Below are 26082 nucleotides of genomic sequence, written 5' to 3'. Positions count from 1 at the left end.
TCCGGGTAGAGTATGCAGAAAAAAATCATGAAGGGAGAGAGGGAAATAGGGGCACAGTGTATGTTCCAATATAAGAAGCTTGATGTAAGTAAGGGCAAAATAGAAAGTGCTTCCTCTGCTTTGCTTTCAACCTGTTTTTCCATTGGGTGCCATCACTGGCTGATTTCAGTGGGTGGCTCTTACTTTTTATTGCAATGACCAGAAAACAGCTGTTAGTAAACACATTATACCTTACTTCATTGGTTTCCATCATAGCTCCTCACAGCCTTCTCTCCTCTGAGTCAAAGAATTGGAGTCCATTGAATCCCTCTTTGGAAACCACTCCCTATTTCTGACCACCCTCATCTTTCTTTTTTTTTCTGGCTCTTTCTTTGAATGAGGGGCCAAGGAGAGGAAAGAACATAGATCTGAACTGCATTTTATATTATGAATATTCATTGCCATATTGATTTCCTCCATTCCTTTCCTAATCCTCCTCGGTTATTGAGAGGTCAATTATACCCTTACCTCTTCCAGTAATGCTGAAGAAAAATTTTTCCTTGAATCAAAAAAACCCTACCAAACCAAAAAAAAAAAAAAAAAAAAAAAAAAAAAAAAGCATGAAAAACAAGAATCTTGATCACACATCCCTTTTCAAAAACAAAACAGCAGTGTCTCGGCTTAATTAAATGGCATTATGTCAGCAGCACATGGGAAAAATGCCCAGTAGCAAGGAGAGGAGAATCTGATACAGAACTTAAGCCCATTAGCTGTCTGCTTTGTCCATAGGAGACTTGGACAGAAATTAAAGTGCCTGTAAAGCAGCTAATAATGAAGGATATATTTCATAGAAGTGGTAATAGGACTAAACTATTTGGTTTCTAACATTTCAAGGATGTTTGGATGTAGATTTTTGGCTGAGGTGTGGTTTGGAACAGTTTACATCTTTGACTTTTTTTTCTTGTTTTAAGGTGTTTGGGTTTTATTTTCTATAGTACTCATAGATGTGCATATAGTAAAAGGACAAGCAATAGATACATAAATATATGTATATAAATTTTGTATATAATGAAAATTTGATGGTGACCTTAATTCATAGTAAATGTCTCAAAGTACACACTTCATATTTTTTCCTGAGCTACAAAAATATTCTCAGTTTCCTTTCCCTCCAATGAAGGACATGCAAAAATGCAATATGTAGTACTTCATAAAATGTCCCTAAAGTGGATTTTGGTATTTTTTCCTGTATAAAACCACATGCTTTTTTTACAAAACCCATAATAATGCAGAAAAAATACTTTGGTTAATACCTTGTGCTGAAACAGTGTTTGCCTGTACATTCTGGCACCTTGTTTATCTCTGCTCTTCCTCTAGTTCTTTGAACATATAAATTATTCTGGTCAGCCATGTGTCATACCATGTGTTAGGCAAGTATCCTCGGTGATGTCTTTGAAAAAACTGTGTTCTTTCTACTTACCACAAAACTGCTGCAAGTCTGTCTCTCAGGAGATGTAACACAGTCCAGATTAATTGGTTATCTCCTGAGATGTGGTTACTTTATGGACTGAAGACTGTATCTGTTAAGATGGAGAGGGTGAAATAAGCATTCCCCTTGTGAAGTTGGGCGATGCGATGGGTTCGGGTAGGGAGAAGAGTGAGCCATAGAGTCTGTTGTTTTACATCTGTGTGGGAAGCTGCTCAACAAAGTACTTTGAAGTGTGTCAAGATCACCACTGGAAGTGAAGACACTCTTACTCTCTCTTATCAGTGGAATAAAACCTGATGCTGTGTTGCCCGTAGTACAAATGGGAAAGAGGAGTAAGTACCGGGCAGTCAGGTGCCTGTGCATTTGTTTGTGTGTGTGTAAGAAAGAGAAGATGGAAACTTAGTTTTCTTCCTTTCAGAAAGATGACTGAGATTAGAAGTGCCAACTTAGACAGAAGGGAGAGAGTGCCTGTATTACTCTTCATTCCTTCATTATCCTCCCATCCAATAACCAAATATTCTTTCATTACACCAACCCCAACTCTTCCAAACTTCATCCTCAAGCCTCCAAATTATCTTCCATCCAAGCCCCAATCCATTTTATAATCTCCTCCTAGATCACCTACTCCTCCTCCTATAGAAGCCTTGTCTGAATATGCAGCCTTGCACCTAGGCAACTCCTTGGCAGGTGTTAGAGTCCTCTTGCCTGTTTCCATGCCTCCTTGGAGTGATTTCTATAAGCTGAACACCAGTTTCACATATCAAAACAAAACTCAGAAAAAAAAGAAATAACAACAGGGATGTGTGCAGTATAAAATATATGCATATAGCTCAGTACTGTGAAAAATGTCTTCCTGCTTATGGGGATCAACTTTGAACATCTGCTAGGCTACTTAGTTCCTTAGTGGATCTAACATCCTTGCTTCAGCAAAAAGGGTATCTTAGCATAAAAACTGGGATATCTTACAGTGATACTTGTGCAATATTTCTACCAACTTTCTGGCAGTCTGCAGCCTGGGTACTTTTGGAACCAGTGGTTATGTCTGTGTCTTCCATCTTTGGAGCTCCATTAACTTTTTTAATTGTACTTTAAAGCTCCTTAAATATGTGAGGAGAAACTGAATTCAATTTTGGCAATTTGTGGGCCAGGCAGTAGACGATGAAATCAAACTCACAGAATACAGAGCTAGTGAGTGTCAAAATATCTGTCAAAGGAAAGACACGGGTCACAGTCTTTTATTAAAAAATTACCCCATGGCTTAACCATATTTATCACACTGTCTCCCAACTATGGTCGGGTGAGTCCAAAACTAGTTCTTGAAAGAAAGCAAATATATCTCTTCCCAAAAAAAAATTAGTTTTGGAAAAGGAATGTCTGCTCAAGGCATTGCTCAAAAAGCTCCTGTCTACTGGGGTAGCACAGCCATGCCACCACATAAGTTACTTCTTAAAAAATGGTATAAAAGTGGCTTTTGGAGAATGGAGCCACCTTATCAAGCACTGGTGAATCTAATAAAAAGGGAGGGGTGGGTTATGCTGGAATTCCTAAAAAATCCCTGCAAATATTTGTTTTATTGCATTTCAGATGGATTCCTTTCAAGTCAAGTTCTCTGCTTGACTGCCCAGAGCATTTCTTTCCTTTAGCTCCTCAACTAATGGTTCTGCTAGGAGACTCAATCCTTGAAAGTCCTTTTTTTTCCTCTTTTTTTCTGAAGGAAAATGTGAAGACAAACAACTGCCTAGAAAAAGCTTCTACTTATCTTCATCTTGTAAAACTCCTCCAGGAGATCTAATTAGAATATTTAAGGGAAAAGAAGCAGCAGAAAAGGAAAAGAAAAACAGGCCTTGAAACTCATAGGCAGTGAGGGGAAAGTCTTTATTGTTCCCATCAACCCCAGGAGAAGCCTGGAAAAGGTTGCCCAGTGAAATCCAGGGCTCTGTGATTCATTACTCTGAGAGCAGGTGGAGCTGCCCCGACATCTCTGTGCCTGGGACAGAACCACTTCTCACGGTTGGATCACAGTCTTTCCCAGAGGATAGGCCTGGGCTTAAGGCATCCAGACTTTTCTGAAAAGAAAACAAAACCCCAGTGGGCAGGGTCACAGTCTCCCTGCTGCACTTAATCCTACAAAGGCACAAAGGTTCCAGAGCTGGTGTCCGTGCAGCTGCTGGGAATCGTGGTGTTCCATGACAGCAGAAAGTCCCTAATAAAGAAGAGGTTTTATTGTTAGTGCTGTTAGCAATATGGTGATAACAGTCCCAGTGTTTGTGGGGCTGCTTCTAGCACATTTTTGTGTAACATGAACAGATTTCTCTTGAGTTTCCTGACTGGCAATTAGGTGAGGTGTAATTATTAGTGCATTATTTCCACCTGCCTCTCTGAAACCTTGGGTGGATATATTTGTACCAGGAGATAAAGGATGGTGATTTTGGAAAACAGACTTGCTGCAAGGGTGAACCTGGAAGAAGTAATCCCAAATGTCCCTCAGGTGCCCAAGAGCTCCAAGCACTGGGGATCTCTCCAGACCTCACCAGGGAGGGTACAGGGTAGGGTTCTGTCCTTCTCCAAGGAAGATCAATCAGCATCTTTCTCTCATCTCACAAGATCTACCCCCCAGATTTGAAGCATATTTATTTTAAAACAAAGTGTTAAAAAAAAAAAAAAAAAAAAGTTTTATCCTTTTATTTACCTGCCAGGACACTACTCCCAGGTTTTTACTTTGCATTGCAAGCAGCACTGACGTACCAGATAGCTGAAGTAGGAGGTGTGGCAAGAGATTAATATTGTGATGCTTCTGTTTCCCCTCTTGTGTAAAAAGACCATCACAATCCTCACCTCACCTACAGTGCATGAAGGGATAATTGCTGCCAAGGACTTTGAAATCCTTGGCAAGATGGTGCTATCCCATATCAATACAAAGCATTGTAAAGAAAGTGATGTGGTGATCTTTGTCAACATCTGCTGAATCAGTAATAAACCTTCCTCTCCCACCTATGTGTTTAGTTTTGTTTTGGTTTGTTTCTTTATTCAAGCAAGCTCAAGTTCCTGCAATGCTTTGTAGCCTTCTTTTACTTTTCACCGTTAAATTTTTCTAGTTTAGGTTGTATTTTGCAGTCTCTGCTTTAGCCTCTTCTCAGTCCAAATGTGCTGAGTCTCCTCCAGTTCCACTGCCCTTGCATCTTGCCCAGGAATTCCCACTGTGGAGTCAGACTGTTTTGAGAAAAGCCCAGCCCCACCGTAGCCCCTTGCCCAGCCCAGCAGTAACATCCGCAAAGAATTCCCCTCTGCTAGTGAGCCGTGGTGACCTCCCCTTCCTGAAGCCATGCTGGCTATTTGCAGTGCTTAATCTGTGCTTTTCCAAATGTTCTCCCTTTTGACTCTTAAAAGAGTTTCAAAGGCTTTTGCTCACAACTCATGTCAAACTGTGTAGTATGTAGTTTCCTACTATGTCTCTATAGGTTCACTTTTAAAATTATAGCACTATGTATTAGTCATCCTTTTTCCTCAGAGACCACTCCTGAACTCAGTAAATTTACAAAAACATCTACCAAAGCCTCTCCAGTTCCTACTGATATTCTGCTCAGTATCCTCTCATGTCCCTGGCACCAGAAATCCAAAACCTGGTCCTGTGTAAGGTCCCCAGGTGCATGTCTCATCTTTGTTACACCCCTGGAGTTCAAAGATTATGCCTAGAGGTTTCAGAGGAGTTATTCTAGCATTGCACAACTGCTAATGACTTCAAAGTCTGTCCAGATAACATGTGAAGTAAAGTTTTTGGTATTTTGAGCAGCCTCCAGAGGGGTGCTGCAGTTTACTCTAAGCCTCTTGTATCTTCAAGTATATCATAAGGCAATAGCTGAATATCAGTTCCTCAGCAGGACTCAATCTTGCTTTTTCTGGCCAAATAATTAATTTACCATCTTCTCTTGTAATTATTTTCATCCCTGACAATTTGAATTCTACTCTTTTGTGACATCAAAAAGAGGAAAAAAGGGGCAAAATCATTGTCCCTGCGTTTATTACATGTGGTTTTACAATAATCACCATCTCTATAATATGTTTTGCCTTATGGTACTGAGATGTTCTCCTTCCCTTCACTCAAATGTACTTGCTCACGGGATTTTCCTATTAACATTGCTGCCTGTCTCAGATTTACATTTCTGTTTTTACAAATAAATATTTATATTCTACAAAAGATATTTTGACACATTTTTAAAAAATGTAAATTTATTTAATATATGATCCTATGAAACAAGAGGAAGGTATAAATACACTTCTAAAATTTTTATTAATGGATGAAGTTTGGAAAAATGTTTAAATTTGGGTTCAACAGGTGAAATGAAGAGAAATACAACATACTGCTATACAGGTTGATAAAGAGAAACTACTTTGAAGATGTGTCTTTACTGAAGGATTAGCAAGGAGGCATGCAGGATGCATAAGGAATCTGATTTTCCATCTATAATGTAATAACTTCTCATAATTGCATAACATGGATAAAAGAAATCTTGACATAATTCCTTACAGTTTTTCAGAACTTGAAAAAAAGACCAATATTTTCCTGATTAGATAGTCTTAGACCTTCTGCATCTGCTTTCATGGAATCATCTGAGAATCAGTGTATGTTTACAAGTCTTACCTGTAACCTGTCCCAACACCATTTTAAGCAGAAAATACTTAGGAATTATTTTTGCCTTGTCACTGTTTATCTTTTACTAAGCCAACAATGACTGAATGGTCTTTGAGGACGTTCTCTATTTTTGGATGCATTTCTGTACTCTGAGGTGGTTGGCGAAGACATGTTTATCTTTTTTTTTTTTTTTTGCTTCTGTTTTTGGTAAAAGTCAGTTTGAGTTCAAGGGCAGACTGAACACGTTCTTGGCAGAGAAACCCAGTGACAGTTACTAAATACACAGGCACCACATCTTAATCAAGAAGCCCCAAACTGAAAACAATTGGAGAGTGGGAGATTACTAATGGGAAGTTCCACATATGCCTGTCTTGTTCTTTCTCTTCTTTAAGCATCGACCTAATTACCACGTTTAGAGAAAACAGTGTGTTCAATTGACCTTTGCTCTGAGACATTGTGTGTTACTGTCCTTCTAATGCAAAATTTTTGGGGGAACACAAAATGGATTCGGTTTTACCCGGTAACTGCACCCCCAGCAGGGGAGCAATTCAGGTGCTTGGCACCACTGTAGATGTGCCCAGAGGTGTTCAGGACATTTAGACATGAGTGGCAAGTGTCATGAAAATCCTCCTTTAAAAGGCAGAGCCTGAGCAGAAGATCTACAAGAGATTTGTGCCCTTCTGGGGAGGCAGTAAGTGGCCAGATGGGACACCCTGGGAGGCCTATGATAATGTGATGTGCCTGTTTAGGGACTCAACTCTCACAAAGGCTACGTGTTGAGGCACTCAGTGGAGTCAAGTAAAACACATACCCGAAAATGTCAGAGTTCCTCAGTGTGTCAGCCACACGTATTTGGATGGAGAGACTCACCCAGTTCATAAGTATTTCTCTCAGTGTTCAGGGGAATAGGGGGCTCCCAGATAACTAGCTGGAAAGTTGTGGAACATGAGTACCACACACCATGATTTTGGCTTTTATTAATGTCAAATCTGTCAGAAAAAGAGAAAGAGACAAGGATGTGACTCTCAGGCCAGACTCTTCTGTTGCCTCTCTGATGTGTCTGTCCCAGCTGGTCACTCTAACCCCATTCTGGCTGGCCAGATGTGTGACCAAATGTTTTGGCTGCATATATATAACCAATTTTTGCACTGAGTCTTTCCCAAAACACTGAGTTGAAGTATGCTTCAGGTTTCTGCTTGCAGCAATATGTGTTCCTATTTAATAGGAAACTTCTGTGTTAAGTCAGTGTTTTCTTCAAAATCACAGGTATATATATGCATACAGAAGAACTTTTTACTCCTCATTTCAGAAGCTGGTGACAAATAATAGAACAGAAACCTTAAAGAACTTTTAATACACTGCATACTACCCACAGCCACCTCTTCAATAAAAGAGATCTGCTTCTGGATTGTATCCTTATGTCGAGTTCCACTTTCCAAATCCTCCTCTCAGAGACTCCCTGAACCTGGGATGGTCACATTTTCTGCTGCTAACTGTTCCAAATTCCCCATCTGGCACTTCTCAGCACTGGAGAGTGAAGATAGTTGTCAGCAGCAATGCAAATCATTGTTGTTTTGTTAAACTAACCTATAGTACATCCCCTCTTTTTTTGCCTCTTGCTTCCAGAGGGTATAAATAATAATGTTTAAAAATGAATAAGCACACATGAAAAGACATATAATATCTCAACCACATTCCAAAGTCCTTGCTCAGTTTTTTTATTTACTTCCAATGACAGTAAAACTCCAACTGAGGTGAATATGATTTTGCTAGAGCAAAAATTGAGTAAAATTTGCTGAAGAAATTTGGCAGAAATTTGCAACAGCAGCATTGGCAGTTCAAAGCAGAATATGTATTAAAAGGAAAGCTGGGCTGCTATTTGTGTCATTTTGAGGACTTGCTTTTATTTCCACCCTCATTGTATTCTTTATCAGTAGCAGTATAATTATTTACACTTATGGATGAAATTCTGAAAATCTTCCTGTATCTGCTACCTTTCACAGCAACAATAAAAAAACCCACCTCTGGTAGAGCAGCAAGCTCCCTAGCATAAGACATACAGGGAGCCTAACAGTGTCTTTGCTTCTAGCCATTTTCATCAGTGAATGGACTTAATTTATTAACTGCTTGGCTTAGTTAAACAGGCAGTCATTTTGAATACTTTGTTTGAAAACTCCCATCCTCAGCAAAGCTGTTCAGGAAAATCTGTTGAGGAGAGTCTCGGTCACAAAGTGCTCAGTGGAAGTTGTGTTGAGCACCCGTGGGTGCTGCCTCTGACACTGTGGATTAGCTTGATGAGACACTGGGGAGCTGCCACCCTTTGTCCCCTGGGACTGCCACTCTGCAGTTTTGATCTCCTCCTACCTAACAGGCAGATGAGATTGTTTTCTCAGATACAAATCTTTGTTAATTTTTAGTGGCTATGTTTTTTTTCAATTAAATAACAAAATGTAATCTTGAAGAATGGAGCACAGTAACGGGCACAGAGGCAGTTAAGGATCTGTTTGGAGATCTTTGAAATTTCCCCTTAGTGGGATTTCCACGCTGATACAATCTAACATTTTTGGGGACTGTGTATTTCTGTTCAGCTAAGATATCCAAAATATCAATCTCTTGATTATAATATTCATGATACTAAAATAGACCAGAAAGAGCACGAAAATAATTTAATCATTCCCACTTTCATATTTCCAACGTTGCTGAAACATTACCCTGCTGCAGTCTATCCTCTTATCTCTTTTTGTTTAGAAGCACTCCATCCTGCCACCACATACTGCTTTGCGTATTTTTCCATTTCTACCATTTTCTGAGCTGTGGGTCTCATCCTTACCTAAGGTTCACCACTACAAATTCAAAGTACTGTCATTTGTTTGCCATTACAGTGCTCTGGTTTGCACCAATACATACCACAGCAGCATCTCACCCTTTGCATGGCATTTATTCTTCCTGGTGGATGGCACATTGGCTGGTCTGATTTGGCAGGGTTCACAAAGAGGAGCTGCCCTTAGCTTTATCTGTCTCAGCACTGGTACTGAAGGCACCTGGGTGCTTTTTCTGTTACAGTCTTGGTGTGCCCTTTGCATGACTGATGACTGCAGCTCAGTTCTGACAGATCTTGAGGTTCCTGCAGCCAAATTACATTCTTGATAATGCAGGATTCACAACCCACACTCCCTCCTTGGTGGCTTTACCCGGGGCACACACAAGATGCCACTCTGCCTCCGCAGGGTACAGCTTGCCTGTCCCTGTCCCTTATCAAGTAAGGACAGTGTCCTGCCTGTCAGGGTGGCCAGCAAAGAGGGGGTCCCCTTATCAGGATTGTTACCCATCCTGTTACCTCTCCATGGTAAAAATTGTTACCTCTCCATGTGAGAACAGAGTCGAGATGGCTTACTGAATGAGGAGCCCAGCCAAGCACAATGCCCATCTTGTCAGGGAAGCTGTTTTCATACAGTTATTCATTTCAGGACTCTACAGAAGGGTGGATGTGGCAGACTGGCTTCCTCTGGACCTCTGCTCCATCCTCCTCCCACTCCCCAGAAGGGATGTCTGGAGAGGGAATACAATAAAAATCCAGGGAGACACAGTGAGGCAGAGAGTGCCTGCGGTTCAACAATGCTAAACAAATCTGTCAACAAAATCTCATTACATTAATGCACAGTAGATCGTTGATTGTATTATCAAGGCAAGCCCATCCTTGCCCCACATTATTTTGCTTCCAGAACTCTTTTCCCCAATACCACCACTTCTTTCCTAGTGCTGGATGGTCACAGCCCGCTCGAGGAGTGATGGGGAGAGAGAGGGGAGCATGGTAACCCATGCCTAGTTCTGATGGGTTTGTGACTATAGGTAGGAGAGAGGAGTGAAGTGAGGGTTGATAACTGTGGCAGTTTTTAGAGCTTTTTATGGTGCACACCATTCCTATTGGCTTTTTTTCCTGTAGCCCACAGTGCTGAGTAATACCCCAAAATTCATGTCACTGCAGGAACAGACTTAGCAGCTCCCCTTGCAGCTTCAGACTGCAAGTTGTGGACTGACTTAACAGCTAGTGAGGGAAAGGATTCGTGTTTTTCAGTGGCATAATATTCTTGGCACCAAATAGATTTTCTGTTTTACATTGTCACATATGTTACCCGAAATTATCTTCAGGCTCTGTGAAAGCTAAGGTCCGCATCAGAAGAACTTGAAGCTAAGAGGAAAACTTCCCCTGCCTGTAAGTAACACTGATCATTGCTCTGTGAGGCAATAACTGGACTGCAAGGAAAACCTCCTGGGGGGCAGTAATATCTTCTGAGAGAGAGGTACCTGATTTATTGAGACCAAAAGTACAAGTGTAAGCCCAGTGAATGAAGGGGTTTCTCCCTTTGCTGCAAGTCATGCTGACTCCCTGTTATCTGATAGTGTATTTTTTCACTCAGCAAAACCAATGGGTATCAGAGGGCAAGCCATAAGAGATCCATTTTTTTGTATGTAAAATAAAAAAAATAAAAAAAAAATAAAAAAAAAAAAAAAGTATTTTAAACATTAGAGAGCCCCAAAAGGGTGTGAGCTGAACAATTTAAAACAAAAATGTTAATTTGGCTCATCATGGTCATGACGCAAATTTCCTTTGAGGAGGAAGGCAAGGAATGGATAAAAGTAGTTGCTGCATTTTATGTTCAGTCTGAGCATCTACCTCCTAAACTCCTAAAGAGAAGACACATGTTCTGATCCAGTTGAATTGAATACAACAACCATTGAATACAACAACTCATTAAACTTCTGTTTCATGGGTTCTGCATCCATGAAGTACATGAATGCACTATTTAGTTAAAGGTTTATGAATGGGGTTTATGAAAGAGATAATGAGCGTTGAATCTTGAATTACCTACTGGTTAAAGCTAATTCAGAACCTTGCTGAATATGTCTGCAGCCACAAATGAAGTTGTATTTATGTCTGGCCCTTTTGGGAAGGTAGACTGACCTGTTTTTTTTTAGGCTAAACTATATAGAAAAACCTGTTTTCACATGAGAGATTTGGATGAACATTTCTCCATTCTCTTTTACTGCTGTTGTCAGAGGTTATGTATAGATTTAATAAAATAAAAATAAAAACAACTCCTGGTCTTGCAATACAAACAAAAGACCCTAAAGGATGCTCAGATTGTCATACCGTGATTTATTGCTCCTTGTCATTTATAGTTTTAGTGTTCTTACTGGCTCATCTATGAAGATAAGACATTATTGTCTTTTAAGAAGATCGCCACATAAGCTGTTTAAGTGTATGCACATAAATATTATTTGACTTTTAATGCAAGGCTACAGAAAAGCTAAGATGCCGCTGAGATAAGATATCAGTGCTGTACCTGGAAGAAACTTGTGCAGACCAAACTTGGCCAAGTTTCCAATTTTATTGAATCCAGATGCCTTTGCAGCAGTTAACTCCCAAATCTGTGGTGCTTCAGCCAAGCTGCGACCTCTGGGAGCTGCTGTCACCCAGGGCACATTGTGGGAGGGTGTCCCAATGGCTGCTGCCACAGTGGTGCAGAAGTGATGAGTTTGGTGCAAAGGCCTTGTCTTTGGTGTAATTTGTAAGAGTGTTTTTAAATCTATGGGCTGGGTTAATTGTGGTGAGGTTCTAAGCAGAGCCAGGCTTAAGGGAAGATTTCTCCAGAGGAGCCAGGGCTTATAGTCACCCTAGATATTGGGGGATGTGTCTGGACAGATGTTTGGAGGCAGATTTGGGGGCAAGCCCTTTGCTTACCTTCACTTAAGACAATTTGCAGGGCTGGGTCCTGGAACAATCTTCGTGCTTAGGAGGGGGATCCCCATGGAGCCCAAGCTTCTCTCCCACCACTGCAAAGGGTAAACCAGGGCAGGGGAAAGCAATGGCCTAACTATGTTTCTCCCAGCTTCCATATGGTGTCTCAATGACCATGTCCAGCTGCCACAAATTAAGGCTGTCTGTCGGCCACAGACTGCTGGAGGCTACACTAGAACTGGGCAGGGAATCAAAGGAGTGCATCTGACTGATGCACAGCACTCTGCCACAGTCATTCTGCCTATGCCTCTGTACGTAGCTGAAAATGTGCACCAGAGGTGTCCACTGGCCAACAGTACTTTTGAGGCTCAAAAAAAGTTGGTTAATGTTTTTTCCCCCCCTCCTAATATGTTCCAATTTGGCTTTCTCACCTCTGTCTGGAAATAGATACTTTTGACTTCACCACAGAAAGCTGCTCTTGAGGTGTCTTGGTTTGTCAATGGAAACTCTAACCGGACAGTTTCTCTCATGGGATTCCCCTCCCAATGTTTGTCCCTTCTGGTTTTTGTTGGTTTGTATTTTTTTACCCCTTGTGAGGAATGGGACTATTCATAGGCAGCTTTCACATGAGAAAGTGCTGCTGTGTGATGGCCTCATTTTATAGAGATAACTGGTATGGAAGTTGTACTGGTTGTGATGTCTGTAAGCACAAGTTGAATGGATCCTACAGCTATCCTAAGACATACAACAAGCCAAAGGGGTAAAATTCCTCAACAGAGCCATGAAATAATCACAGGAAACATTGCATTTAGGGAAAAAGAAGGCTTGTATAAAGGAACAGTCTGGTGTTGAATGTATTGAAAGTTATTTGCAACAGAAGATCAAAGCATAGGGCTGTAATTTGGCTTCCCTTCAGTAGACATAGTCCACATTTCTGAAAGGGAAAAAAGTTGAAACCAGCTCTGAAGCTGTCTGAATCATTGTCCCACTGTGCCTTAAATATAGTAGTATAGAGGACCAACACCCCTGTTACTTTCTTCAGAGCTGAGACAGTTGTTTCAGTGGTAGCAATCAAGGTTCTAGGGATTTGCACAGTGCATTTCAATCAAGGGAAGCAATTATGGGGAAAACAGTAATATGGTGTATAGCTTGAAACACTAAGGCCAGCAGGATGGATGTTTTTGATGTATTTATTTCCATTTAAGATATTGTCTGCAAAACAGGAGAGAAAATAGTACACAAAACTTGGAGAAAGAATGACTCTTTTAGTAGACTCAGAAGCATTATGTTTTTCGACATTCAGACTCCCTATATTAATGCATTCTCATGCCTCTAAAATACCTCAGGTCTTCCCCAATAAAAAAATACATCTTATAGTGTTTTTCTATCAAATGTTATAATGCTAAGCTAAATTTCACCCCTATTGGTCAAAATTTCCGTTTCCAAAAGTGCTTTTTTATCTTCTTATTTGTTCTGCTTCCTCTGGATGAGTTTCCCTGAAGGAGAGAAAAAAGCCCTTTTTATGGGTTACATTACTTATGCAGCAGGCATGAAACTGCAAACACCTGGTAGAGTTTCCCTTGTGTGAGCTGCAGCCTACCTCAGAGTACTCTGCAGACATCTGAAACTCATTCTGTGCATCTCTAAGGCCCTCTCCATCACTGACTGAATATTTTATGAGATTCATTATGGAACAGCTGTGATTGATACCTGTGATCACACAATAGAGGCTATTAATGTTCGAGATGCAGTCACTGCCATCTAGAAGACTAATTATTAAATTAAGGTAAATACAACATGTACTCGTCTTCCACATGTGTTATGCCTGCTCTTGGCAGCAAACATCTGGAGGAGGTGATGCTTGCTGAAGGCATGGGGATGGCTGGAGTATTGGCTCACAAGGATGTTAATTTTGGCTACCGAACTGAGAAGTAATGTATCTGAAAGAACTGCTAAACAAACATCTGATTTAAAATAGCTAAATAAGAGCTGAATGAGCAACAGAGTATTTTGTGATTGTGCTTCTGCCTTTCTGTGCATATCCTAAAATATTCTCTGTTTGGTAGCAAGGAAACCCCAAATTTTTCCCATGCCAAGTAGTCTGTAGTATCTGTGGCATCGCCTCATACTTGGAAGCTCCATGCCTCTGTCACTACAGAAGTAAGTGAGACTTATTTGGATGCTACATGAATGCCTCTTTCATGGATGAAAATCTTGGTATAAGAACTTGCATAGGGCAGGGGTGGTGTGGGTGGGTGTTAGCACACACACATATGTGTAGCATTGTATGCAAGGCTGTGCATATGCATGCATATGCATGTATGCTTAAGAACCTATTTTAATTGAATAAGACTGTCACACAAGAGCAACATTTAAGGAGCCTTTACTTCATATGGGGGAAATCAGCAAGTAAGCTAAATCATAACTTAAAAATTGTCTCTGGGCTCTGGAGCACAACCACTAGCAGCTGAGTAGTGCTAGACACAAGAGATTCATACAAGGAGCACTGTCTGGAAGATGTCTATCACAAGATACATTGAAAAGAAGAGAAAACAAGAGCTTAGTTTTTTTTTTTCTCACTAACTTGCACCTTCGGTAGTTCTTGGTATTTAGTCTCAGTTCTTTGGAAGTACTGTGGTTTTCATGGGGTTTATATACTGACCAAGAAAACCTCAGCCCAGTCACATGCTGTTTGAACTATTCCATTCCAACTATAAACAGTTATGAACTGGAGCATAGGAGGTTCCATATAAATATTAGGAAGAAATTTTTCACTGTGAGGGTGACAGGGCACTGGCACAGGCTGCCCAGGGAGGTTGTGGAATTTCCTTCCCTGGAGACATTCAAAGCCCACCTGGACGTGTTCCTGTGCAACCTGCTATAGGTGACCCTGCTGTCAGACTAGATGATCTTCTGAGGTCCTTTCCAACCCCTAACTTTCTATAATTGTATGATTCATTGATCAGAAAATGGCTCTATATTAGAGATCTAAAAATCACCATGGTAATGAAATTTATTGTTGCTGCCTGTATCATGATTCACAGTACTGCATTTTATAAGTTTATAAGAAACTTGTCCAGATTGTTTCATCTCAATGAAATTATGTTGGTTTATGTCTGGTAGATCATATGACTCTAAGTAGAACAGAGGACAGAAAAATGTCTTTCTAATTGTGTCTGCTTTGATCCTTTGTTGGTAGCTTTTCTCCAATCTTTTTTTCTGTCCAATCAAGCAGATATTGTTAGACTACTAAGACACAATCTCAGAAATTATTAGAAAGGGAAAGCAGCTACCTTTATTCATTTTTTTACAGGCAGACTCCACTCTTTTTCTTGTTTCCTACATTTTTTGTTCTTTAAAGTCAATGTCAATAAGATCCTTAGTTATAAAAACATCCAGTGTTTCTTTACATTGTATCTTGGTAAAAATAACAAATCAAATAGAATGCTTCTAAGTTTATTGGTTCTGCAAGTTGACAAATTCTCCTTTAGGTTATATCTGTGTGAGTCTATTGAATTCAGGGCTGTCTACTGGTAGACACAAGGCTCAAGCTGGTAGTTTATAAATGAATTAAGTATTTTACCAGGTTCTCCTTTTCTTCCTGTGTGAGTCAGTTACATAATACATTTAGTGACTTGTTCCAGCTGGGTCTTTACACAGTAATCCACAGTACTCATATGCCAATCTCAAGTTTATTCTAGAAAGAATCTTTAAACAGTTTTAAGTTCAACAAAACAGAAGTTTGGGGTTTGGTGACAGAGAATTAATCTTTTTCCACATACAGCAGAATCTGGTCATCATAGATTAATTCAGTTTATGCAGCTGAAAACTGCATTTCTTTAAAGTGCAACTATGCTTACATTTTACATTTGGCTCAGTTAAGGATCCAGTTCATACCTCTTTCCTGCAAGTCCCACTACTAGAGGTGACTCCAAACCAACATATGGGTTTTTTCTAATGTAGACAAAGCCCAGTTATGACAAGGCTGAGTGGTTATTGGACATTTGTATAAAGTTCACATATCCTAAGGTATGGAAAATTATCATTATTTTCAGATGGGAAATACCTACCAGACTATGAAGCAATGCCTGTGAGAACCTATCTTACACAACACAACATTCAGCTTTGCACTTTACATTCCTTGCAAGCATAGAATCATAGAATCATAGAATAGGCTGGGTTGGAAGGGACCTCAGAGATCATCGAGTCCAACCCTTGAACAACTACCGCCACAGTCACTAGACTATGGCACTGAGTGCCATATCGAGTCGCTTTTTAAATGTCTCCAGGGACGACGAGTCCACCACCTCCCCAGGCAGCCCGTTCCAATGTCTGATCACCCTTTCCGTGAAAAAATGGTGTGTTAGGAGTCAAACTCAGAGAGAAGCCTCAGTGTTCTACTTCTGTGTGTTTTTTAAATAAAACCATCATTTATTTCTTGCACTCTACAGTGCTTCTAATTTTCAAAATCCTTCCATGTAGGTGATAGCATTCATCAGCATTTTAATTTTGGCGGTAAGAACCCAGTCATCTTGGGAAGTGTACTCGGGCAAAGTTGTACATACTATGATCTTAATAACCAAAATATTTCTTCTTAGCCTCATTATTTTCAAGGCTTTTCTAATATCCTAGAATAATGTAATCCTAAATGGAGATGGATAGGATATTTTCTGTGGCACTTTTCTGCTGGGACCTTGGAGGAGATGAACAGCTGCTAAAAGAATCCTAGAGTTATTTTTTTCTCTTACCACACATGTATGGGCTGCTGACTCCTGCTTGCCAACCACAGCTTCCATCTTACAAAGGAGTTCGATGTCCCAGGGGAAGTATAAACTGAAGGATCTTGCTTTTCAAGGTACTCAGCCTTAAAACAAACAGTTGTGCTTGCATGCTGAAGTCCAAATGAAGTCAATGAGAGCTGGCTGGCCAAAACCACAGGTCCACCTCTGGAGGTCTCTGGTCGTGATGGGTAGTGTCCTTGGAGTCAAGTCCTGTTAATACCACTGTTATTCCTGGTTGCATTTGACTGTGGGAAAGTTGTGAGTGCATAAGAAATACAATCTGTGTGGATAGAAGGACCATGAGAGATGTTTCCCAAAAGCTGCCCCTGAAGAACACATCCTGATAGGTAGTAAGCAGGTCTGCAATCTCTGGGTGCTTTACAGTTTGTAGGTCCTGTGCTACCTTTCCAGCACTGCTGCGTCTTAGGACACCTTCACATCACCAGGTAAGGAATTCGATATTGCATTTTCCAACCCCACTTCACTGAAATTCAAGCTGTGCTTCCCAAACCTCCAGATCTGAGTGTGCATGTTTTTCTTACATAATTACCTTTCATAGGGGATTTCTTAAACCACCTGAGATGAGATCGTATCCACAGCAAATGGACAGGGAGAACTTGCTTTTTATCACAGCAACCTGATGCTTGAAAAGAGTTCTCATTTGATCATCCTTTCACAAATCCTACATGATCTCATACATTCGCGTCCCTTCAACCTAGCTGTGCGCTCTTTTAACATGTTTAATTCATTTTTATCTTACACTATGTGATTCAAAGGGAAAAGCAGCACAGAAGAGCTGCAGATAACCTAGTGAGTCCTGATGGTATGCACTGCAGTATGCCTCAGAGGGTCATATTGAGTTTGAAGTGAGATTCCCACTCACACAGCAGAGATGAAATTCAGTTACAGAAAAACCTCTTCATTCCAATGGGCCTGAGATAAGGATGCCCAGAGTTAACATGCAAATAACTTTCAACCAAAGCTTGAACTTAAGAGAAAATGACTCAGGGAGAAAGGAAGGAGAGTTCATGCGTATGAAAATTCTGATCATATCAGTCTGGATTTTTGCTCTGGCTTTCTGTGTTTTTATAGTTCTAAGGCAGAGAGCTCTGCTGCTTCTATATGTGCATTTACTGTTTCCTAAAGAACAGGAATATGCTGGGTTCTGTGGGTAAATAACCCCCAGCATGGTAGTACATCCCCATACTGCTGCTGAAAACCTGAAATCTAATAATAAGACCAGTACTGATGACCTCTCTCCAGCCGCTATTTAGTGGAACAGATATTGGTTGTGTTACATTCTTGGTCAGCTGGCTTTTTTAAAAATCAGGAGGAGATGATAAATAGAATCATAGAATTCCAGTTTGAAAGGGACCTCAAGGATCATATGGTTCAACCTTAAATAGAGCTGCTTTCCTGTTTTTTATAAGTATACTGGTGTTCAGCAAAGGCCATCTTGGATGTAATTAATCTGAAACTCTTCCTACCTGGTCTGCATGCAGTGTAGAAGACAGAAAACATATGCAACAGGATATATGCACAAAAATATGTGATATTACATGCATTTTACTGTGTTTCATGTTGGAATTTAAGAGCTTGCCTGCCTGTTATTCTGATAGTGACACTCCCCTGTGATGCCTTACAATTCAGAGAAGCATCCATTATTTATTTTTATTCCCCTAAGTGACATGGGGCCTCTGGTCTTATTTAATACATATGAAGCCCTACAGGAGTACAGGATTGTTAATTTAATTGTAGGCTCACTTGTGAGCTGTTATGAGAGCAAGAGGTGGATGAACATTTTACAGATTTTGAGACTGATGTTTGAAATATGAAATGCAGTGGTACTGTCATCTCCATTTTACAGATGAGAAAAGGAGGATAAAAAACTCTATCAATCGAAGGCATCCACTAATATGGGACAGTGGTCTTTAAGAAGACTTAGCAACTTTATACAATTTTGAATGCTTGGTGCCTGGCTCTAGTTTGTTTTATTTCTTCTGTGAAAAGTCAGACATCTACTAACATGACCAAAGTACAGACTTTTCACATCCTACTTAGGTACTCACTATGGCTACTTGAGTTGGTAGAATGTATGGCATCCTTGTTTGGACTCTCCAGGTAATGTAGAGAGATTCTTCCAAGAAGGGATTCATCAGGTCTGTGTAAGGTGTCCACCTTAGGAAGAGATGGAGGAAGTACTACAAGTACATATTTCTCTCCATGGGCTATGAAGGGTGTAAGGACTGAGGCCCTGGTTCAATCAAGGTGAACTCTCCTCATAGGATCATCACAAGATATTGGCAGTGCCAAAATCAAGACTAAGTTCTTTCTGGATAGTTATTTGAACATTTTATTAGACACAGGTAGCAATGTTTTTTTACATATTGAGTTTGTTATAATAAATATGTATTGATTTATGACATGTTCATTAGATACATACACACACACATTTTGAAGCCATCCACACATTTTTTTATGTATGGACATTGAAATTTTTCTGGGAAAATGAAGAGCAACTAATGCAGACCAGAACTATGCTGCTCTTAAATTAACCTTCAGATGTTCTTCAAAAGGATTTTATAAGGAGCAGGTTGAGTTTCATGTTATCCATTTGGGAAAACACTGCAAAGTTCTTTATTACTGCCTAGTTGCAGGAACTTACTGGATATAAACATAGGAATGTCTGCACAGCAACAGGATGGTTACATGGATTGCTTGTATAAATATTTTTAGTGCCTTTGCACTCATTACTAGTGGTATTGTCTTTTATATGTCAAACATGGAATTTATTTCTGCTCCTTCTTCCCTGATTTACTTTACAGCAACAAAGGTTTTACTCCAATAATTGGCCTACATGGGCTGTAGACATCTAGTTCAGCAACTTACCAGAAGATTACCTGATTTCTTGATTAACACATATTACTGGCAATTCTTTACATACTTAGGGGTCTAAGAAAACATTGGGGTTTTTTTTCCAGCAACACAAGCAGAGGAAGTGCCGATCAGTTATGTTCTGTTAGGTCATTTACTTCCTGTCACAGGTTGGATTGCATTCCTTGACATTGTAAAATTTACATGTCCTCAACTTCTAGGTAGGCAGTGGAATTCCAGCTATTGCTTCTTTACCTATGGTACTGCTGCTGATTGTGCTGTACACAGTTTGTCTTATACAACCTGATGGCTGAGTGAATTCATTTAACTATTCAATAAATCTGTTGTTCTCTTTGAAATGTATATATTCATAAGAAAGAAAAGAACAAAGTGGCCAGTGGAGGAGTGATGTTTCCCTTGTACTGCAGGTGAGATGGCATGTCTGAAACAGCACATCTTACTAAAGAATTTAGAGTGAGAAAGTGAGTATTTGCTTCCTCCTTTTCCGACTGCTCCTCTTTGTTGTCCCAGTTAGTCTGTGAACTGCAAGTGGGAAAGATAGTACTGGCATATGTCTTGACAGCATATAAGTAAAACTGAAAGAGAAATAAACAAGTAGCTTAGCAATTACTTCCCACCATGCCAATCCAAGTTCTACCTTCAGGTCTATTATTCTTTAGTTTCTGACTCCTTTTCATTCCTGAATTTATCTTCTTCAAGTTTAGACATAACATTTATTCCAGTTCTACCCTTTGTTTAGCCCTTTTAAGAAAATTAAAGAGATTCCCTATGACTTACAGGGAGGTATTTCCTACCACCTTTTCGGAGGGGCTACTAGTGTTGTGTTTACAATCTGGTTTGTTTGATTCACAGAATCATAGAAGAGACCTTCAAGATGATCCAGTCCAACCTTTGACCAACCATACCTCTGGTGATGGTGACTCCACCGCTCCCCTGGGCAGATTATTCCAATGTTTGACAAACATTTCAGTGACAATAATCTTTCCTAACATCCAGCCTAAACTTCCCCTGGCACAGCTTACATCCATTTCCTCTGGTCCTCTCACATACCACCAAGGAGCAGAGGCTGTTTCCCTACTTGCTCCAACCTCCCTTGAGGTGGTTGTAGAGAGTGATGAAATCTCCTCTGAGCCTCCTTTTCTCCAGACTGAACACCCCCAGCTCCCTCAGCCCTTCCTCACAGGACTTGTGCTCCAGGCCCTTCATGAGCCTCATTGCCCTTCTCTGGACATAGTACAGCACTTTTATGTCCTTCTTATAGTGAGGTGCCCAGAATTGATTCAGAATAACTGGAAGAAATACGGTGAAGCCTCTTCAGTTATTGTTAACCTGCCAAAAAGTAAAATCACATTTATTTTTTTTTTAGAGCTAGTATACTAGTCACAGATCAATTTAGTGTTTTCTAGGACAGCTGCAGACAAGGTTGCTGAGGTTGCCTGCAGAATAAACTTAGTATTAGGAGTATTTACTCAGATCTCAGAATCAGCTGTTTGTTTTGGACTAGATGAATTGTAGGTACATAATTTCCAAAGTCTTGGTTTTACTTTAAATGTCCTTAATTAGGAATCCAGAAACACATTTATAGCAATAATCAATTTTTATTTTGTTTTCTCAAAAAAGTGCACATTGCTTTCCATGCAATCATGTTCCATGATGAAATGTGCTTTCTACAGAAAAGGTGTTTCTATGTTGATTTTCTATCTGACACTTTTGCAAGTCATTGCTTTTTTGCTGTTTCATTGAATACTGTAAAAAGGTGAATATAAACTATCAGACTGTCTAGTCTCAAGGCTTTTATTTAATCTATCTTTAAGCATTTATCTGAAAGCATTATAACACTTCATAGGACTAAAGCATGCTCAGGAAAACACTGAGCCCTTTGAACGCCAAATGAGTCTTTCTACCTGAAGTGTGTAACATCTCTAGTTCATTGGTATGTATGGTAAAATGAATTGCCTCTTAGCAAAGAGCTTTATTAATTTGCATTGTCCAAACAGATAAAACAAAGCCCACATTATTAAATTATTTATCAATACATGAGGCTTTTTTAAATTATTAATTTATTTACTAATATCTATCTGCTACACTGATTAAGCAAAACAAAAGAATGTGCTTCCCTTGAATCCAAACAGGAGCAGAACTACTGGATGTGCTTAATGCTGCTCCCTCCCATGATGCCTGCAGACTGAATTCAGTGAGACAAACCATTTGAGCAAAACCTATAAGACTGAGCACTCTTACGACTGCCTTAGTATCAGTTACAGTTAGAAATGAGAAAATTACTCATGTGAGGAGCAGAAGATGTCAGAGCTGAGATCTAGGATAGAAGAAAACAATTCTACTCTCAGGTCTCCAAAACTCTATATAAAATGTACAGAAATCGTATGTGTGGCCAGTGGATCCTTTCCAAAATCCATGTAATGAAAAAGAGAGAGAAAAAGGAAAAGAAAAAAAAGGAAATGGAAAAGGAAAAAGTGATTATTCCTGTGGGTTATGAACTGTATTATTGTGTTATTAGAGCACTACTAGTAGTTAAACATTGTCCATGGGAAACTGGAAGTGCTTATTTAGAAATAATTTTCCTTTAGGATGTCTCAGGCTGTAGCCTTAAATGCAAATTTTATTAACATAAATGATAAAATAATACAATAGGGTACCTCTCTTTTTTTTTTTTTTTTTTTTCCTCCAGAATTCTCAGAGTAATAAAAAGAACAGTGGGCAAAAGTGTTTTAAATATATTAACATTTTTTTCAACTCTGCAAGCCTTTGTTCTCAAGAAAGAAAACTGCTGTTTCACTTCCCTGAAGCCATTGGTAATATGATGCAAAAACATCAGAGAAAATCTAATCCAAGATAGGTGCAGTCCCCAAGGGAACATGCTCTTCTTTGTTTTATATTTCCATTGGAAATCTGGGAGATTTTGCATGCAAACATCTTATTTCATGGGGCTGCTTCTCAAATTGAGAGATTAAATCTAGCACAGTATAAAGGGCTTTTCAATAAAGTGGGTTGCACAGTCTTCTGTTTACAGAAAATTGATGCATCATCTGATATGTCTGAAATTGCTAACTTCTGTTTCAGTAAAGCTGAAGGAATTTCAACCAGCCCATTATCCAATCAAGAAAAATATTCCCTTAGCATCTTGTCTTAAGGTAGCTGGCTGGCAAGCAACATTTGAGCTACTATGTATCACGATTCATTAGGGCTGCAAAATGGAGTCATTTTCTTGAGAAAGTCATATTTGCAGAACTATCCATCATGCAAAAGGTGTTCACAAATGCTACAAAGCACCTATTCTAACTTAATTTTGTTTTTTTTCCTCTCCCCTGCCCTCTTCATTTAGTACACTATCAAAATTTAAATATTTCAGATGATAACTGTTGAATGAATGTTGACTGAACTCACTGCAGTAGACACTCAGTATGGGCCTCAGATGATTTCTCAGTCCTCAGAGCTTTATGTCCCCTCCAAGTGTTATTACCATACCTTCTACCAAGGCAGAAGCCATCTGGGTTTGCCCAGCCCATAGCACACGGATGTGACCAAATATGTCACTTGCTTTCAAGCAGAATTTCAAGCCAAATTGTGCTTTATCCATCTCATGTGGCATCAAGTGTATGCAGCTACAGAGGGCCTGCCAGGGGTACAGGGGGAGGAAAGGGGAGCAGGTGGGAAATCTCTCTGCTAGTAAGACCCTGCAAGTGTTGATGCCTTGATGGGCATGGAGAGCTCAGGTCCTTCCAGCCAGTTGTGCCCAGCAGCTGGAGCAGCTACCAGTGGCTTTGCTTGGCAAGTGAGGCAGACTGCAAGCAACTGGAGAGGCCTGAGCCATGTAATGTGTGGATGTCCTTCACCAGGCCTGTACAACTTGGGCAATCCTTTGTTATCCCCTGACTTCTCCCGGGCGAGTGATGCTATTTAAAACAAGCCCTACAGAAGCTTTTCAACCCAGAACAAAGAAGTGAAAGCTGATGTGATCATGGCTGAGAAGCAGGGCAGATAGTAATGGGTACAGGACCAGAGTTATGTCCCAACATCTTTACAGCTGTTGGGATAGCAAACAGTGCCAGCTGCATTTCATCTCCTAGCAAGTAAGAAAGGTATGAAAGCTTTAATTAACAGTCATAGAATCACAGAATGGCCTTAAAGGTCACCTGGTTCCAATCTCCCTGCTGTTGGCAGGGACACCTTCCCCTAGATCAAGTTGCTTAAGGCCCCACCCAGCCTGTCCTTGAACATTTCCCATCGAGGAAGCATCCACAACTTCCCTGGCAACCTGTTCCCAGGTATTGGAAAGCCACTATAAGGCCACGTCAGAGCCTCCTCTTTTCCAGTCTGAACAACCCCAACTTCCTCACTCTATCTTCATAGGGGATGTGCTCCAGTCCACTGATAATTTTTATGGCTCTTCTCTGGACATGCTCAAGGAAATCTATGTCCTTCTTATGGTGGGGACTTTAAAACTGGACACAGTGCTCCAGGTAATGCTGACCTTTTCTGCAGAACTTTCAAAGGGTAACTTAACTAATGAGTTAAGAAAAAGTGTGCATCTTCTGAGTTTCCATTCACCCCTCCTAGGGTTGCTTCTTCCATCCTCACCATTCTTCCTCTCTGTGGTTTTATGGACAAGAGTAGGTCTTTGTATGCTTTAAGGGCAGGACTGTGGACACTCCCCCATGCCTGGAAGGGGCTCCAATATCCATTGAGGCAAGTGGAGCAGAGGATATTTTCTGTATTTAGCTTTAAGAAATGAAAATCTGATTCCTGTTCCCAGGAGATACAGTGAGAAATTTATCTAAAGCAGAATCTGCTGCCACAGACCTTCTACTACCATTTTCATCTCAGAGTTACTTATATAAGAAAAAGTACATTCCCTGGCAGAGGAGCTAATTGACACATGGATTTCAGATTTACATTTTAGATACTTGTTTTAATGAGCAAGCCAAACAGAACTGCAAATTCCCATGGTTTTGAACAATTGTTACTTTATGTCTTACAGCGGTACTTATAGGTACCAAACATGGCCCTAATGTACTAGACACAGTGCAAATATATAAAAGGAGAGAAGTCTTCCCTGGTGAGTTTCTGAGCTAAATAAATATATTAAGGGTGTGTAGCATTGTACCTCATGTGCAAGGAAGGGCCAGGCCACCTAGATGACACACCAGTCCATGTGCCTACTCACACTGCCTACACACATCTCTTGGGAGAATGTTTGCTTTCAACTAACAAGCTGTTACTTCTACGAACTGTACCATATGAAAACCATTTCATACAACAGAAATAAATCAGTCAAGTATCTGTACTAAAAACAATTACAGCTAACGACAGCAATGAGCGTGCTGCCTCAGGTGCAGCAGGGTTGGGTAAGGAGTGCTCTTGTGTCCTGCCCTTTCTGCATGAATCCCTTGGAGAAGCGGATGCATGAGTGACAATGAGACTCACCATGCTGCAAAATCCCCAGTTCAGAACAAACTCTGCTGTCAGCCTCACACCAGCATGCACGGGCAGACCAGCTTTACCAGAACTTTGGGGAAGCACTAAAGTCCTGGCAGGATGGCAGAACTATGGCATCCAGGATATCTGATCTCTGCTCCATCGTTCAGAGGCACTGGAAATCTACCCCAAGCCCTTCCTGGCACTTCCTTCTCTCTGTCCCCTTGCCTTTCCCACCTAAAAATTTTGTTTCATGACTGCTTCAGAGTATAGGTAAAAAATCTGAAGATGCAGGGAGCTTGAGGGTTTTCAGGTGTCAGTTCAGGCAAATGCTAAAACAACTGGGAAATCAGCTTCAGCCCCTGATGCCATCTGAATAGGGAATGGAGAAAAACCCGCACTTGGGAAATCATCCCTGCCAAGTACTCCTCCGAGGCTGACAATGATGAAGGACTCCTTTTTCCTTGCAGGCACCAGTGGCAGCATCTTTCCCATCCTACTGAAGTCTACTGCTGTTTCAGTTACTGAAGAAGGGCAAAAACCAGAAGTGGGTTTTTTCAGTGCAATACTACTGGTACACTTGTCAAAAGTTTTACCAGGGAAAGGATTTTAAGATAGGTAAGTGGATATAGAAAGTATTTCACTAGATTATCTATTTGTATTAAGTGGAGGGAGAAGGAGTTAAGAACTGATAACTGCCCAGTCAGCTCCATGGAGAGCCCAGGCTATCCCAGTCAGCTCCATGGGGGCCATCATCCACTTCCTGAAACCAGTGCCATGGATTACCCAGCAAGGCCAAACCTCAAACTGGGTTATGCAGTCACTTGGGTTCAGTTTTATTCAACCGGAAACCTTTGCTGAGGCAGAACTGAAGAAGGGATTTAACCCCTTGTCACTGGGGATCACAGCAAACCAGTATAGGTTGAGAAGAGAAAATCCCAGATGTGTCCCTCACCAGCAGGTCCCTGTTTCGGTGACTGTTTACTTTCTGCATTTATTTAGTTTTTCCTTTGCAGCTGAAAGTGACAATGATATAAAAATGGGTTGTAGCCACTTCCATAGCACACTCTGTGGGGTTTGATTCTTGAAGGGGACGGAAGTTATCCATGAAGAGGTGCCTCAGAGGCTACTGCTG

This window comes from Heliangelus exortis, chromosome 2, assembly GCF_036169615.1.
Source record: "Heliangelus exortis chromosome 2, bHelExo1.hap1, whole genome shotgun sequence".
NCBI classification, from domain to species: Eukaryota; Metazoa; Chordata; class Aves; order Apodiformes; family Trochilidae; genus Heliangelus; species Heliangelus exortis.
The sequence above is the reverse complement of the archived record's forward strand: the minus strand, read 5'-3'. Positions refer to the sequence as shown.